Here is a 9,579-nt window from a genome sequence, read left to right on the forward strand (position 1 = left end):
GGTGCGGCGGCGGGGCTGCCCCGCGCGGCCCGGCCTCCGCCTCCCGCCTCCCGCCTCCCGCCTCCCTCTCCGCCCGGGTCCGGCTGCGCGGCGCGGGCCCCACGACGACGCGCCGGGCTGGGCTCCGGGACGCCGGCCCACGGCCCCCTCCGGACCCGCACGGCGGCTCCCCGCGACCCGGGCCTCGACTGCGACGCGCCCGCCGGGCAGGCCTCAGGGCCTTCGGTGGGGCCGAGGCCGCCCACTAGGGGGCTGGGAGCTCCCGCGCCGCGGGGTCGCCCCAGCGCGCGCCTGGAGCCCGGACGCGGTGGGCCCCGCTGCCCGCGGCGGCGACGGGAAGCAGGGCCCTGGGGGACTTCGGGCCTCGCGGTGCAGGGCGCGCGGACGGGCCTCCGCCGTAACCATGGGACGGGCCGCGGACGGACGGCGGCGGGGGCCGCCCAAGGGCGCCCCGGGACGCGTCTGAGTTCCGGGAAGCGATGACCGCGCGAGGTGACCAGCAGGGCGTTCCAGAACCCGACGCACCTGGGAACGCGCGGCAGCGAGGTGGCGGCCAGGTCGGGGTGCGGGAGCGCGGGGTGAAGCCCTGGAGTCCGGCAGCGAGCCCCGGCCGCGGAGCAGGGAGGAGATGCCGGCTGGCAGGAGGGCGCAGCCGAGTGTCCGCCCCTGCGCTGAGTCGGGGACCTGGGTAAGGAGTGCGTGCTGCTGAAGCCATGAAGGCAGTAACTGGGGTGATTCTTTCCAGAAGTTAGGGAGCGAGCGAGAGGAGAGAGAGAGAGAGAGAAGAGAGAGTAGGCCTGCAGCTCAAGGGGTAGTGACAGTAAAAGAGACAGTTGTTTTGTTTTGCTTCCATTGGAGGAGTTCTCAAATTCAGGAGATGAGAGGGGAGAATGAGAGGGGAGAGATGGGATAATTCGGGGTGCCACAGATAGGAATGGGAAAAGGCAACGTCCTCCGAGATTTAAAGGATGCGTAAAGATAGACTTATCTTGGAGTGGGGAGACCTGCATGTTTCCATGGATCTGCTGCCCGGGCGACCCCACCCCCAAGTCATCCATAGGCCTGCTGGGGTTACTGTCCTTTAAAACAAGTACAATGGGGTCAAACCCCTCTAGCACTCCACTTAAAGTAGAAAACCAGCATATCTAAAGTATCTCCAGTAGAGGAACGTACATTTCTCCTAATTATCACTCTCCCCAATTTTCCATTTCAAGAAAAACTCAGTCTTTCAGGAACTATGTTGCTATACTCTTACTTCAGGAGGTTCTAGATTTCATTCCTTCCTTCTATCTTAATGATATTTGGACATTCGATTGACTCAGAGCAATGAGGTGGGAGCAATAGTTTTTGTATCCCAGCTGTTTACAGAGTGAGGATTGGCCCTTCTGGTTGTTAATTACAAGTTTTATTCTAAAGGCAGCAGTTTCAGAGCAAATTAGCAAAGAGCAAAAATGAAAGGAAGAACTGTGCACTTTAAACCAGTGCTTTACAAACTTTGTTTTCTTTATAACTTCCTATGAGTTTGGCTTTTTTAAGAGTCCATATACAAGTGAGATCATACACTGTTTGTCTTGCTCTGTCTGACTTATTTCACTTAGCATAACACCCTCAAGATCCATACATGTTGTTGAAAATGACAAAATGTCCTTTCTGATAGCTAAATAATATTTTCTGCAAGCTTTTTTAACTGTGACCCTCCATAAGAAGAAATACATTCCAATTCTCAACCTAGAGTGTACACATGCATGTGCACAGATACACATACCTTTGAGAAAGAAGTTTCCTGAAATATTACCCTTATTTTATGCAATGCATGCTAATGTTTTGTTTTGTTTTTCTACTTCAAGTTCATCTTATTTATTTATTTACTTTTTTGGTACATGCCCCTTGCGGGAACCGAACCCGGGACTCTCTGGGCCGCAGGCTGACGCTCCAGCTGCTGAACCAAACCGGCCAGGGCTCATCTTTATTTTAAGAAGGATATCTGCATGTTTTCACTACTTTGTTGAGGTATAGTTGACATACAATAAACCACATTTACTTGAAATGTACATTTTTGTTTTGAGATGTATATACCCATTATATGCTGATATTTTCAATTTTATTAATTTTATTTCTTTTTAAATACTTGTCAGGATCGACTGCATTGATTTTATGACCCACTATAGGGTTACAAAATGCCTTAAAGCACATTGGAAAGAGACTAGACTGTTCCCAGCTATGTTTGCAGTTCTCATTTAAATAGCCACACAGGCTGTGATCTTAAGTTTCCCATGTTTACCTGTTCCAGAAATCAGGACAAGTAAGACTCTCAGGATGTGGTTGGGGAGAGAATAGAAGAATTGGCAGGAGCCGGTTTGGGTTCCTCTTCCCCCCTCAGTAAATACTTCCTGATATCAATATTTGCCAGGAGCCATAATATTTTCTTCTTTGTCTAGGTTGAGATACAGATTGGACTTGGTACAAGGTTAGACTACCACTTGCAAACCAGAGACAACTTTTCATTTAAATGAATAGAATCATGGACTAAAATAAAAGGGAAAATAATATGTCTCAACTGTGTCAGTACATAGAGACCATCTTATCCACCACTGTTGGAGTATTACAGGGACATTGAGTACCATCCCTTTCTTATAAGTTTGGAACCAATGGAAAGATGAGAATGTCAACTTTATTACGTATAAAGCTGAACTGAAGAATGTGGCTTGCATGGTAATGGATAGGCTTTTTTTCCCCCTTTATTGATGTTAGAGAAAGAGGAAGGGAGAAGGAGAGAGAGATGGAAACATCGATGAGAGAGAACATTGATTGGCCACCTCCTGCATGTCCCCCACTGGGGATCAGGTCCACAACCTGGTCATGTGTCCTAGCCTGGAATCTAACTGGCAACCTCTTGGTGCGTGGGTCAACACTCAACCACTGAGCCACACTGACAGAACCTGATAGGCTTTTTAATGTTCCCTAAATTAAAATTAGCTCCAGCCTCTCCCTTGCAGAGGTCTAGCAACTTTAACTATGTCAGGTTAAAGAAGATTGCACTCTCTCTGGGGGCAGGCAGACTCCTATGAAAACAAAGGGATTAGTGATTAACGATTTATCTCTGCCCAAATTAACTGGATCTGGCTGAAAAGTAGGTCAGTTAGCTTTTTTTTTTTTTTTGTATGTGTTCCTAGCAGGAACCGAACCCGGGACTCTCTGGTCCGCAGACTGATGTTCCAGCCGCTAGGCCAAACCAGCCAGGGCTGGGTCAGTTAGCTTAAAAGGTATATTAAAGCAGTGAATAATTTTTTTTTTTTTTTTTATCATCCTCACCCAAGGACATTTTTCCATTTTTTGTTCAGGTAGAGTGGGAGGGAGAGAGAGGAACAGAGAGAGAGAGAGAGAAACGTCGACGTGAAAGGGACACATCGAGTGGCTGCCACCCGCACAACCAACCAGGGCCGGGGACAAACTGCAACCGAGGTACGTGCCCTTAGAGTTACTTGCCCTTAGCGGGAACTGAACCCAGGTCTCTCAGGACCACAGGCCAACGCTCTAACCGCTGAGTCAAACTGGCCAGGGTGTGAATAATTTTTTTAAATGATGTATACACAACTTACCATTTCATTTTCACTTAAACTCTATTAGGAAAACCCACTTGCCAATTTTTCTATGTGAGGCCAAACCTTTACTTTGAGCAAGAGTGCTGATTAGAATTCTTGAGCCCTCTGCTACCTAAATCATACCCATGATGTATTTTCTATGCTTTCCAAGTTGTTTCTTTACAGTTGACTGAGGATTCAAAGCTTCTTGCAAAGCATAGGTTGAGGCTCCTTCTTAAAAAAAAAAAAAAAAATCCACCCTGGCTGGTTTGGGATTTCTCAGTGGTTAGAACACCAGCCCTTGGACCAAAGGGTCGCCGTTTCAATTCCCAGTCAAGGGCATCTATCTGGGTTGCAGATTCAATCACTGACCCTGGTTGGGAGGCAACCAATTGATGCGTCTTTCTCACATCCATCTTTTTCTCTCTCTTTCTCTCTTCCCTTCCCTCTATCTAAAAATCAATGGAAAAAGTATCCTCGAGTGAAGATTAAAAAAAAATTTTTTTTTTATAGAAATCCTTGCCCTAGCCAGTTTGGCTCAGCAGTTAGAACGTCCACCCTCAGACCAATGAGTCTCAGGTTTGATTCCGGTCAAGAGCATGTACCTTGGTTGTGGTTCGTCCCCGACCCTGCTCAGGGTTGTGCAGGAGGCAACCATTCGATGTGTCTCTCTGACATCAATGTTTCTCTCTCTACCTCCCCCTCCCTCCCACTCTATCTGAAGGTAAATGGAAAAAATATCCTCGGATTAGGATTGGAAAAAAAAAACACTTTGTAATCATCTCACCCACATCTGTTTTTATAGTAATTTTCAACTAGTCTTTGGCTAATATTTCCAAAGCATTCAACTGACATTTCACAGAAACAACTCTTTCTTTTCGTGCTTACATTTCATCAGTATATGTAAATTTAATTATATTCTGGCACACAGTTGTCATAAGCAGGTTTGGAACCAAACACAATGGACTCTTGTTAGCCATCTAACTCAATTTGCAGAAAGAAGTGTGTAGTTTTCCAAAGATGAACCACTACTCCAAAGCATTCAGCAGGTCATGGGTGGTTAGTCAATATGTTATTTCTCAGGGAATGGAAAGTGTTGATTCCAGAGAGTCCATTAAAAGGAGAACCATTAACACACATAGACTGTTATGACCAACTCTGTGTATATATATTTTAACATTCTTCTTCCACGATGTTCTAAATGTTTATTGATACTCAGGACTGCCAAACACTATGCTAGGCCCTGAAGATGCATAGCTCATTGAAGAGAAAGAAACTGATATGCAAATAGGATGAACAGGCTGGATGGAGAAGGAGGAATATTGAAGAGCAAATCCCTTTACCTTCTCTCTAACCCATCCCTTCAAAATCACTGCCCCTTCATTACCATTTAGCTAAAAATGGCTCTAAATGGCTTAGGATTGGTATGGCAATCAAAGAAGTTCAAGTGGTAATACCATGTACTACATTAACAAAATATATATATCTCATGTACTCTCCAGTGCTCCTGAGATGATGCAATTGATACATTCAGAGAAATCTGTGGCACGTGAATTGATATAATCCTTTTAAAAGCAACGTGATGGAGAGTAGTATGCTAAGCAAGATAAGCCAATCAGAGAAAAACAAGTACCACCTGATCTCACTTATTTATGGAATATAATGAACAAAATAAGCTGATGATCAAAATAGATCCAGAGACATGGAAGCTGGAAGCAGACTGACAAACCTCAGACGGAAGGGGTGTGTGGCGGTGGGGGGCGGGGCAGGAAGGTTGGAAGACAAACCAAAGAACTTACATGCATATATTCATAACCAATGGACACAGACAATAGTGTGGGGAAGGCAGGAGAGTGATGGGAGCCAGAAGGAGGGGATCAATGGGGGAAATAGGGGGAACATATGTAATACAACAATAAAGATAAAAATAAATAATTAAATAAAAAACAATGTGAGTTCTGGCTGGGTCGCTCAGTTGGTTAGAGCATCATCCCCATATGCCAAGGTTATGGGCTCATTCTCCAGTCAGGGCACGTGGTCATGTACAAGAATCAGCCAGTGAGTACATAAATAAGCGGAGCAACAAATCTCTCAAAAAAAAAAAATCAATAAATGTTTTAATTTGTTGGTTTTTTTAAAGCAATGTGAGAGTACTTCTGAAGAGCCTTAACAGAGATGTGACTCCCTTTTGACTCATCAGTATCACTCCTATTTCCCTTGAGAAATAATCCTCCCCAAAAGAGAATGGCTGCATGCATAATATTTACAACAGCCTTATTTGTGATAGTGAGTTTGAAATGTATGAATGGTTAACTAACTTATGATGTGCAACATTGTATAACTTACCACTGAGTACTCAGACAACTGGTATCTTGGAAAACATTTAATTATATATTAAATTAACCAAAGATATACAATTTGCTCAACTTTACTAAGAACCACTGAATTCCACACTTCAAAAGAGTGAATTTTGGCTAAGCTAGTGTGACTCTGGTTGAGAGGGAGAGGGAGAGGGAAATAGAAACATCCATGACAGAGAACATCAACTGGCTGCCTCCTGCATGCCCCCCACTGGGGATCAGGCCCGAAACTTGGGCATGTGCCCTTACTGGGAATCAAACCCATGACCTCATGGTGCACGGGTCAACCAGCAAGGCAAAAAAATATTTTTGTAGCCCTAGCCGGTTTGGCTCAGCGGTTGGAGTGTCAGCCTGCGGTACAGAGAGACCCGGGTTAGGTTCGGCTAAGGGCACGGACCTCAGTTGCAGTTTGTCCCCAGCCCTGGTTGGTCGTGCGAGTGGCAGCCACTCGATGTGTCCCTTCACGTCGATGTTTCTCTCTCTCTCTCTTCCTCTCTCTCCCTCCTGCTCTATCTGAACAAAAAATGGAAAAATGTCCTCGGGTGAGGATAAAAAAAAATAATAATAATATTTTTTTTTAAAAAGTGTGCCCTGGCCAGCACAGCTCAGCAGTTAGGACGTCGGCCCTCGGACCAGAGACTCATGGGTTTGATTCCAGTCAGGGGCACCTGCCTCAGTTGCAGTTTGGTCCCCAGTCCTGGTTGGGTTTGTGAGGGAGGCAACCAATCGATGTGCCTCTCTCACACATTGTTGTTTCTCTCTCTCTTTCCCTCCCTTCCTCTCTCCCTCCCACTCTAACTGAAGATAAATGATAAATATCCTTGGGTGAGGATTTAAATAAATAAATGAATGAAATAAAATAAAATAAAAGAGTGAATTTTGTGACTCATCTCAATTAAAAAAAAAAAAAAAAGATAATCTGCCTTTTCGCTTTTGTATCAGCCAAGATCAGCATCAGAGTACACAGATAGCTGGCTCAAAATATGTAACTGAGGAGAGTTAATGAATTGACAGCATACAAAGTTGTGAGCAGGAATGAGGGACATCATCAAGGGATAGTGAAGCACCCCAAGGCTAGCATCTGCTGAAAAACCATTATTAGCCATAGGCCTGGAGGGACAAAGAGATGAAACTGGTGTTTAGTGAGAGAAATAATTGAAGGAGAGGGAGGGCCAACAGCAACTTAGAGGAATACAGCCCCACATTTCTCTCTCTTGCCCTCAGATCTGTGGTACCTCCCAGTGGCTGAACCCAAGAGGAAGACTTAGGGCAAGTGAGCCCACATGATGCTGTCCCTCAAGGGCAGCCCTGGAGAAGGGTGGAGAGTGGATCTAGAGGAACAAAGGCAGAATTATCTAGCAGGTATGTGATCCTATAACAATGTGAGAACTGTCTAAGCATGTGACCAGGACCTTAAGGGAACCTGGAAAACCAGGGTTTCTAGAGATACAAAGTGGAGATAGCTAGAGGTCAGGTAGGATAGCTGATAGCAGGTAGGACATGAAAGATTGTTAACTCTGAGATAAGGACTAGGGCCAGAAGAGGAAGCATATTTTGATAAAGCACTAAGCTAGAATCAGCTTGGAAGAGAACATGGGAGATAATGTATAAGCTCCATTAGACCGGCACATTAGAAATTCTTCCCCTATTTGGATATTACCATATATTTCTCCTTTCTAGCTAAACTTCCTGCCTTGAACAAAAAATTATTTAGTACCTATCACGTTCCCTAGGGATTGAGGGAATAGAATGAACATCCCTTTTCTCCTGGAGTTTACTTGCTGGTGGGGGAAAACAGACCACAGATAAATAAATATGTCAGGAGTGATAAATGCTATAAAGAAAAGCACAGGAAAACAGGGAAATAAAATGCCCATTGTACTTTAAAATCCCTTGATTTAGACCACACATGCCCACACACACAGGAGCTCCAGCATAAATTAGGCCTTCAGTATTTCTGTCCTGGACGAGGGTCATAATGTCCTAATTGATCTTCCAGCCTCCAGCACCCGCCAAACGGTCCCTCACTCCACTATGAGACTCTTCCTGAAATGAATCACAACACCCTGCTTAAAATCCTCCAATGCTCTCATTTAGTTACAATGTGGAATAACGTCTAACCTTTTATCTTCTGCATCCATCGCTTGCCTGTCTCTCTCATTCTCCTTTCCTACCAGCACTAATTGTCTGTAGTCTGTTGATCACACCACACTGTCCCTCATTTCTGTACCTTTGCCCATACGCTCTCCACCTGAAATGTGCTCCCTCTGCCTCCTCCCCAATTTAGCAATCCACTCCATATTCTTCTAAGCCAATTAACTGTCACCTCTTTGGTCTCTGACCTTCCCAGGAATGAGGGAGTATCTTCCAGCTTCTTCCTTTGCATTATCAGTCTACCTTCTAGGTACTCCTTAATGTCTTTATCATGCCATATAATCTTATCCTTAGACCTCAAGGGTCTAGGATTGGATTACCCAGAATTTATAGGTCAGAAGCCTATATTCATTGATTCATGTATAACCCTCTTTTGTTACTCTTACTTCACCCTAAAATCCAGAATTGACAATTTAGACATATCCTCCATCCAGTGCTTAATCTTGTACTTATGGTTTTCTTGCTCTTAAAAATGTTTTTTTTTAATATTTTATGTAAAAAAATTTCCCTAGCTTTATAACAGAATTAAAGCTAAAATGCCTTCCTTTAAAAAAAAAAAAAAGTTGAGGTTGAATGTGTTTATATATATTTAGCTATATATATTTCTTTTTCGGTGAAATACCTGTTCCTATCTTTTTGCCATTTTTTCTATTGGTTGTTTATCCTTTCTCGTTAATTTTCAGGATTTCCTTGTGTGTTCTTTTAATAATCCTTCGCAGTTTTTCCCTAGAATTTAAGTACACAGAAAAGGGGCTTTGTAATTTTCAAACATTTCTGTATATGTAGTTACATACATACAAAAGTATATGTGTGTGTATATGGACATGTATACACATTTTCAAAACATATATTGTTAATTTTAATTGTGTGGGGTTTGTTTGTTTTTTAATGAAAAGAGTATCATTCCTCACATACTATCCTGGGATTTCTTTTTCACTTTTCACGTTACAGTGCTAAGATTTATCTCAGGCTTGTTACATGTAGTTGAGATTATTGATTGTCGCTGCTGTAGACTTTTCCAGTGTGTAGAAAATGCTAATATTACTTCATCCCCTGCAGCAAAGCTCTTGGTGCATTGTGCCCTTCCCTTTAGCCGCCCTCAGGAATCAGCGGGATCTGTGGTGGCTGATTTCATGGGAGCTCCCAGTCACGGACAAGTGCTAGGCCTTGGGCCTCTCCAGATTTCTGCTCAAGGCCTTCTCAAAAGCCACAGGTGCCTTCTCAGCCCTCTCCCAGGGGCAGCCTGAGCATAAAGAGAGTTAACCCTCGACCAATAGGAAAGATGAGCCAAGGGATACATGCCCCAGGTTCCCATCCTTCAGATGGGAGGCATTTTGTACACTCCTCAGAGGTCTCCATGGAATCACACCCCTACGTGGATTTTTCCTCCTCCCCTGCCTCACTTTTTCTTTCTCCCTCACTCCTGCTGCCTGAGGTCACTTCCCAAATAAACAACCAGCACCCAAGTCCTTGTCCTGGTCTCT

General features: G+C 44.3%; 1 long non-coding RNA gene across 1 annotated transcript; it reads left to right on the forward strand.

Moving 5' to 3' along the window:
• Positions 1-403: 403 nt before the first annotated feature.
• LOC118640884 lies at positions 404-9,542 on the forward strand. The gene is made up of 3 exons (XR_004961481.1): positions 404-2,010; positions 7,166-7,303; positions 9,189-9,542. It is a non-coding gene; the product is annotated as an uncharacterized LOC118640884 (long non-coding RNA).
• Positions 9,543-9,579: the final 37 nt, after the last annotated feature.

The sequence above is a fragment of the Molossus molossus genome, unplaced genomic scaffold (genome assembly GCF_014108415.1).
Source record: "Molossus molossus isolate mMolMol1 unplaced genomic scaffold, mMolMol1.p scaffold_m16_p_24, whole genome shotgun sequence".
Taxonomy (NCBI): domain Eukaryota; kingdom Metazoa; phylum Chordata; class Mammalia; order Chiroptera; family Molossidae; genus Molossus; species Molossus molossus.